Source organism: Danio rerio, chromosome 19 (assembly GCF_049306965.1).
Source record: "Danio rerio strain Tuebingen ecotype United States chromosome 19, GRCz12tu, whole genome shotgun sequence".
NCBI lineage: Eukaryota > Metazoa > Chordata > Actinopteri > Cypriniformes > Danionidae > Danio > Danio rerio.
The window spans coordinates 29,776,093-29,785,021 of record NC_133194.1 but is presented as its reverse complement, the minus strand read 5'-3'; positions in this window follow the sequence as shown (position 1 = coordinate 29,785,021).

Here is an 8,929-nt window from a genome sequence, read left to right as displayed (position 1 = left end):
CTTCCTGTTTCATGGCTCTAATGTTGACTTTACCATGTTCTTTTCCTGTTCATTTTCAACCGCCAGCAACTTTAGAAAAGCCAGTGGATGTGTGTTACTGATTAGATGAATTAAACAATATTTTTTTGTGTGCGTATTTTAGAATATAGCATGAAAATATTTTTGGAAATGGAAAGATGTGCATAAATTTTGAAAATGCGCACAACTGAGCAGAATACATTTTTTATCTGATACTAAAATTTGCACTTACACTACAATGAAAACACATTTGCTGAATAATTTACAGAATGTGCTTTAAAAAATTATTTTGTACACTACCTGACAAAAGTCTTGTTGATCCCATATGAAAGAGCAACAAAATATTAAGTTGACTTCTAGTTGATCTTATGGAAAAGTGGCAGAAGGTAGATGAATCATCTGTTAAACTGCATCCCAATCATCATCAATACTGCAGAGGACCTATTGGAACCCACATGGACCCAAGATTCTCATAGAAATCAGTCAAGTTTGGTGAAGGAACAGTCATGGTTTGGGGTTACATTCAGTATGGGGGCGTGCAAGAGATCTGCAGAGTGGATGGCAACATCAACAGCCTGAGGTATCAATACATTTGCTGCCCATTACATTACAACCACAGGAGAGGGCAAATTCTTTAGCAAGGGTGCGTTTCCCAAAACCACCGTTAGCCAACTAAGGTTGCAAGTTTCGTCGTTACAAACATAGTTTCTTGATTTGCCATTTCCCAAATCTGTCGCTCCAATGAATATTCGCAAACTGCGTCGCAAACTTGAGCACTCGAAATTACAGCTCTGGAGTATTAGTTGGAAACAGTTTCCTGGCTGTGTTCTATTCCCACTTATCTCCATGCCCTGTTCAAAATAAAAAAGCATTAAGGTCATCTCTCTTAGGTGTAATTTGCTTTCAAACTGAAAATCAGTTCAGTTTTAACAATCTTCATGTTTACAATTGTGCTCTCTTCGCACATTGATGTCATTTTGAACACAGCCTCATGGCCAAAGCTTTAGGTGACCTATTATTTAAAAGCGGAATTAATGTTACGTCTCCAAAGCTAAAGCTTGTGAAAACAAAAAAGCAAACGTGAATTATTTTAATTTCAAGTGGGATATTTATTAAATATCTGTACTGTATTTGACATGGGCCTGGTGGTTAGAACTTTCTGCAGTGGTTTACATGTGTCAAATTGTAAAAGTAGACTTTTCAGACAATAAATAAACAATATCATACTTAATAATAATAATAATCCTCATCATCATTATTTTTCCATTTCTAATAAATAATAAATATACATTTCATTTTATAATAAATAGCCTCATTATTTATTTATTTATTTATATGATTAATATATTAGAATACGCATTAGCTTTGGTAAGTGAAATGTTTTAGAATAGAATTTATAATGTTCAACTTCTCAATAATATTAGTAAAGCAAACATAGGCCCATATGTGCCATTTACATATATTTCATTTAATATGGAAAGCGAATTTACCAAATCTAATATTGGATTTTATTTTAAACGTGTGTGTGTAAAACAATATATTTTGCACAAAGAAATAATTATACATTACATTATAACTAACGTGGTTCAAGCGATGGATCTGTGACAGAGAAACTAGGGGTTTTGGAAAACACTCGTCACTACTTCATTGTTTTCCCAAATGATGCACTTTACTATGATAGTTTAGCCGCGAGTTACGTCATTGTTTGGTAAACGCACGCCAGGATAGCAGGATTGTCCAGCCCAGTCACCAGACATGTACATTATTAAGCATCTCTTGGGTGAGATGGAGGAGACATTGAAGATGAATCCAAAGAATCTTGATGAACTCTGGGAGTCCTGCAAGAACGCGTTATTTGCCATTGCAGATGACTTTATTAATAAGTGATTTAAGTCATTGCAGAGATGTATGGCTGCAGTCCTCCAAGCTCATGGGAGTCATACAATATTAATTCATTTTCCACTGCACCATGACTTTATATTCTATACTGTAATTTTTTTCTGTTAAGTGACAAGACTTTTGTCTAAGCTAAGTCAGACTTTACTGTCCTAATTTAATCATTAAAAATCAAGACATGATCATACTTTATTCTCTCTCTTAAGTAGAGGCCTCTACTTAAATTTAAGCCACTTCTGATACCAAATGATCAACTAGAAGTCAAGTTATTACTTGTTGTTCCTAAAACTTTACTAGGCAATATGACTTTTGTCAGGTAGTGTAGCTTAATTGACAACCGAGTGGATTGACAACATTGTAAAATATCCCAAATGTTGTTTTGGTCATTCTAAAAATCCCAAAGTTCGTCATAAAAAAAATAGTTTAGTATTGTTACCTCTCAAAATGAACGCTCACCAAATAAGTGGTCTCATGCTTCCTAAAGCCACCTTATGTTTATTGCACTTTATCTTCATCTGTTGAGGTCATTTATATAAAAAAATGTGTCTCCTACCACAGAAAATTCCATTTTTCATGGATATTTGGCTTTTGATCAGGAGGTGATGACTTTATAATCTGACTCATTGGAAGGAAACTGCTTTATTTGCAAAGGTTTTATGCAATATTCTAATTTTGTGCTTAAATTTAATTTACATCTTTGAGTGGGAACATAAGTCACCTAAGTTCTTGGATTTTACTTGTTTATTTATTTTTTGTTTGTTTAGATGTTTCTGTTCCATGCTGTTCATGTTTCCAGCAGTGTCAGAGATTGTTTCAGCGGTCTCCGTCCACTTGTTTGGTGCACAGCAGGTATTTTGATGTCAGACCTCTGACCAGTCTCAGAAATTCCAATCTAGTAGAGGTGTAAATGTATTTGTTCTGAACCATTCTGACAGTACATGCGCCATGGTTCACCATATTGCAATCATGTAAAACATAACGACAACATTTACACAGAAAAACAATGGAACTGTGTTCTATATTTCTATCTCATGCACACATAAGCCAAGCTGATCTCTTCTCTGTACAGCTGATAAGACCAAACACTTCTGCCTGTTGAAAACAAACAAGAATGGAAGCACTGGAGATTTGCTGCTTATTCCTGTTTTAACAAACAGTATTAAACTGACCCTAAAACCAAGGTGCGAACAGAACCATTAAGGCCCTACAATTAAAAAATACATTTTAGCAGCTCTAACTCATGTGGTTCTGGAACTGTAAGCTGGCTCCAATATAAGCTGCAGGTCCCAAAACTACAGCAATTCTATCTGGCAAGATTCATGGAAACTCAATTAGGTCGCCTTATTACACCAAATAAAGCTTTAAAAGCATAAATCTAATTTGCATCTGATTTTTAAACTAAATATAACTGATCTTTTAGGTAGTTCCTAGTTTTTGGTTAGATCAGGGGTGGGCAAACTCAGTCCTGGAGGGCCGGTGTCCTGCACAGTTTAGCTCCAACTCTAATCAAATACACCTGCTTATAGATTTCTAGTGATCTTGAAGACACTGATTGACATGTTCAAGTGTTTTTGATTAGAGTTGGAGCTAAACTATGCAGGACACTGGCCCTCCAGAACCGAGTTTGCCCACCCCTGGGTTAGATCCTACCCTGAAGTAGAACCTAGTTGAATAAACTTTAGATGCTGTTATAACTACAATCAATCCCAATTCCTTAGTTGCAAAACCAATAACAACAGGCGTTTGCACTTAAGGGATGTTTTCATAGTTCCTTTAAACATGAAAGGAACCAGGTGTTTGCACCAGTAATTATAAAAGGGTATTTTGCCCGTACAAAATGCTTTCATAGTTCCTATAATTATTGACGGAAGTAACTACTTTTTGGCGTGTTCTCACTACAGAAACTGAGAACATTCTTAGATATAGTTAACTAAATTAGCTTCTAGTTCAGAAAAGCTGTGCTATATTCGCAAATGTGTTATGCAAAATTCTATTTTAGTGCATAAACCTAATTAGCATTAATTAAATTACGTATTAAATGTAACTGCCCTCTGTTAGATAGTTCCTAGTTTTAGGTTGGATCTTACCCTGAAGTAGAACCTAGTTCAATAAAGTTTAGATGCTGTTATCACTAAAGTCATTCCCAATTCCTGAGTTGCAAGGCCAAAAATTATAACAACGGGCTTTTGCACTTAAGAGACGTTTTCATAGTTCCTATAACTATTGTAAACATGCCGGGAACCAGGTATTTGCAACAGTAATTATATGAACAGGGTCTTTTGCACTTACAGAATGTTTTCATAGTTCCTATTTGATGGAGGTACCCACTTTTTGGAGTGTTCTTACTACAGAAACTGGGAACATTTTTAGATATAGGAACACCTTGTTGTGGTAACTAAATAAGCTTCTAGTTAAGAAAAACGTCTTTTTTTGCAAATGTTTTATGCAACAATCTAATTTTGTGCGTAAACCTAATTAGCATCTTATTTTTAAAGTAAATGTAACTGCGATCTTTTAGGTAGTTCTTAGTTTTAGGTTAGATCTTACCCTGAAGTAGAACCTTGTTCAGTAAACTTCAAATGCTGTTACCACTAAAATCATCCCCAATTCCTGAGTTCTCAGGTCAATAATTATAAGAATAACAGCGGCTTTTTCACATAATGCAGGTTTTTATAGTTCTTATAACTATTGTAAACATGCCAGGGTATTTGCACCAGTGATTATAAGAACAGGAACTTTTGCACTTACAGAATGTTTTCATAGTTCTTTAAACCATTGACAGAGGTACTCACATTTTTGTGTGCCCTCACTACAGAAACTGGGAATGTTCTCAGATATAGGGACACCTTTTGTGGTAACTAAATTAGCATATAGTTCAGAAAAACTGCTTTATTCGCAAATGTTTTATGCAACATTCTAATTTTGTGCATACATCTAATTACCTCTTTGGGTTGAAACAGCTATTGTCACATGAATTCTTGGCATTTCCACCAGCGCCAGATTGTTTTAGGGATCTCCGTCCACTTTGTTGGTGCACTTCAGGTATGTTGACGTTAGACCTCTTTCCAGTCTTAAAATTCCAATCTAGTAGGGGTGTAATGGTACATGTGACATGATTTGCTGTGTTGCCATCATATAAAATTTCATTTCAATTTGAGCTCGTTTATATAGAAAAACAAGGAACTGTGTTTTATATTTCGATCTCATGCACACATAAGCCAGGCTGATCTCTTCTCTATACAGCTGATAAGACCAAACACTTCTGCCTGTTAAAAATAAGCAAGAACGGAAGCACTGGAGATTTGCTGCTTATTCCTGTTTTACCAAACAGTATTAAACTGACCCTAAAACCACGGTACACACAGAACCATGATATATGTGTACCATTACAACCCTACAATGAATTTTAGCAGCTCTACCTCAGAAAAAGTGGTTCTGGAACAGAAAATTGGCTCTAATATAAGCTGCAGGTCCCAAACAACAGCAATTCTATCTGGCAAGATTACTGGAAACACAGTTAGGACGCCTTATTACACCAAATAAAGCTTTAAAAGTTTTAAATGTATGTGTAACCTAACCACTTTTTCTTCTCGGTCCACGTAAAACTGGAGGGCCAGTGTCCTGGAGAGTTTATCTCCAACTGCCTCAACACACCTGCCAGGAAGTTTCTAGTATATCTAGTAAGAGCTTAATTAGCTGGTTCAGGTGTGTTTGATTAGGGTTGGTGCTAAACTCTTCTGGACACCGGCCCTGCAGGACTGAGTTTGGACACCCCTGATGTAAAAGAAGACATCATCTGTATGAACTGTTGCCTCAGACCAAGCATGAAAATCAGCGTCAGGGGGAAGTGATCCATGTTTTTATCTTTACACAGCAAAATAAAGGCTTATTTATGCCTGCACACAATTTACTACAGACTTTTTCATCAGGGATATTCACCAGGTTATAAAACCTCATGAGAGTGAGAACTAGTTACATGATACAACACTGTATTTATGTATAAACTAAATGTATCTGTAATCTGTTTTAGGTTAGACCTTACCCTGAAATAGAGCTTAGTACAGTAAACTGAAATGCTGTTATCACTAAAATCATTCCTAATTCCTAAGTTGCCAAGCCAATAATTAAAAGAACAAGGGTTTTTGCACTTAAGGGATGTTTTCATAATTCCTTTAACAATTGTAGACATCCCAGGAACCAGGCAATTGCCCCAGTAATTATAAGAACAGGGTCTATGCATTAACAGAATGACTTTATAGTTCCTATAACTATCGATGGTCCTATAACTATTGAGGTGTTCCCAGGGATGGGCAAAAATACACTGAAATGTATTTTAAAATAAAAAACCTCACTTTTACATGTATCAAAATAAACTACAAAATACAGCACCGACAAATGTGTCAAAATATAACACTGTATTATGTATTTTGAAAATACGACAAAATACTTTTACATGGAAGCATGACATCTCTTCACAAATGTTCAATCAATAAGCATATTTAATGCAGAGTTGGACTATAGTACTACATCTCTTCAATGCGTTTCCATTTATTGTGTGGCCAATAAAATTGCAACAATCTCTTAACAGTAAAAAGGTGATATATGAAGAGGTTTACTTAATTTTTTTTGCAGTTGAAATCTTCAATACCTAATGTAGAAACATGATTTCTGAAAACTAGTAACTTCCATAAATCGTTTTTTGCAATCATACAGTAACATAAAACATGTTACCTCTAAAAAAAAAAAAAAAAGATTTCTTTTTGCAAATAAACTCTTCATATACATCCTGCTTCTGCCGTGTAACAGGAGTGGAGTTTTTGACCAGACTGTATAGACTGGAGTATTACTAAATATTTGTGTCTCATATATTGTATTGTGCCACTTTGACATCTCTTCATAAACAACACTGCTAGTGATTCAGGGCTTCTGGTAGTACCTAGAATAGCAAAATCAAGTAAAGGAGGTCGAGCCTTCTCTTTCATGGCTCCTACACTCTGGAATAGCCTTCCTGATAACGTCCGAGGCTCAGACACACTCTCCCAGTTCAAAACTAGATTAAAGACCTATCTGTTTAGTAAAGCATACACTCAATGCATCACCTAGCGGGTTCCACACTGGCTTCTGCATCTTGCTTATATACACTATGAACAGCAGCTACGCTAATTATTTTCTTTATTCTCTATTTTCACCTGGGGATACTCATCCCGAGGTCCTCAGATTATGCGGAGTCACTGATTGGATCCAAGACCAGCGACGTGATGATCCCAAGGATTCCATATCCGGGACCAGGCCATATCCTGAGCTGCTGCTGCGCTGATGGCCGTGGGGAGTGGAGAACATGAGTCTGATTCCAGCGACGCTCCAGGGACAGACGAGTCTTCGCTGAGGCCATCTTCCAGCATAAACCACGGCGAATGAAGTTCTGCACAAGACTTTTGGCCAGCGGAGAAATTAAAATGGTTGTGCCCAACTGAGTCTGGTTCTCTCAAGGTTTTTTTTCTTCACTCCCATCAGGTGAAGTTTTTTTCCCTCTCCGCTGTCGCCACTGCCTCGCATGGTTCAGGATTGGTAGAGCTACGCATCGATGAATTTGCTCTTCAGTGTTTGAACTCTCAGTAATGAATAAATCACACTGAACTGAGCTAAACTGAACTGAACTGAACTTAAACACTAAAACCTGAACCACACTGTTCCAGTTACTATGACCATTTATGTGAAGCTGCTTTGACACAATCTACATTGTAAAAGCGCTATACAAATAAAGCTGAATTGAATTGAATTGAATGTGCGGGTCGATGCTAAATAATCAATATTTCCGATATCAGCTTTGTATGTTTTAGAATTGATTATCTTATAAAAATATCTATATTTCAGTAATTTGGAGCAAATACAAATTTAATTGGAAATAGAAATACAGGGGAAAGTACCCATAATTACCCTAGTTTATCTAAATAATGGCGACTAGTTCTTCTGCCTGCCAAGTCATGTGCGTAATATGGCACTGTACAACTGCAGAGCACGCTAGCTAGCCACTCAGTCAGTTCACTGGCGTGGCACATGTTGTCAGTCACACTGTCATTGGATATGAGTGACCGCAAGCGAGTTATGTGTGGAGCTACTTCACTTCCATAAACTCAAACAATGCTGTTTGTGACATGTGTAACAAAACAGCGAGGTACTGTGGTAATACCACAAACCTAATCAAACATCGACATATAAATCACAAGACAGAATATGACAACATCATGACCAGGTGGTCAGAAGAGGAGGAAAGGAGAGGCACAGCTGCTGCTAGGGCGAGACAGACATCGCTTGCAGAGTCCTAAGGTGCAGCAGGCACTATCAGGTGCAGTGGGAAAAAATGTGGTGATGTGGCTGTATTTTGGGGGCTTGGGTTTTTGTAACAATGATAAAACAACGGAAAAAGGTTAAAAACCTTCAAGGGGACAGGATTAACATGTCAATAAAACAAAAGTGTGAATGTTTATTGTTTTAAATTAAGATGTTCAGGCAGGCGTTTAAGATATGCATGCTCAGATGCTGTCAATAAAAATATAAGTTGGATCTTTTTTGTATGATAATTCTTCATTTATAAACAATAAGCAATAACCTGTAATATGTCCTGTATTCAGTATAAAGTGACAGTTTTAAGTACACTACTTGTTACTTTAATTTCCCAAACAGTAATTTTGGGCAAAGTATCAGTATTGGATTCGTTCTTCATTTTACTTGGTTTTGTATCGAATAGGAAACCAGTGGTATCGCACATTACTATTCACTGCATCTGCAGATCATCTACTGGCATCTAAAACAGCCTATAATGTATTGTAGGAAACTCCACTGTAGGACTTATTTCTATGTTGTTCGTCATATATTTTCTTGGCATCTACATCAGCAATTCATCTAAAACTGCTATTATTTTAACAATATACTCATTCAGTTCATTTTCAGTTCCCAGTTTGCCCTCTTAAGGAGCACCCGTACACAATCTTTAGGTCTATTTATATTTTGGTTT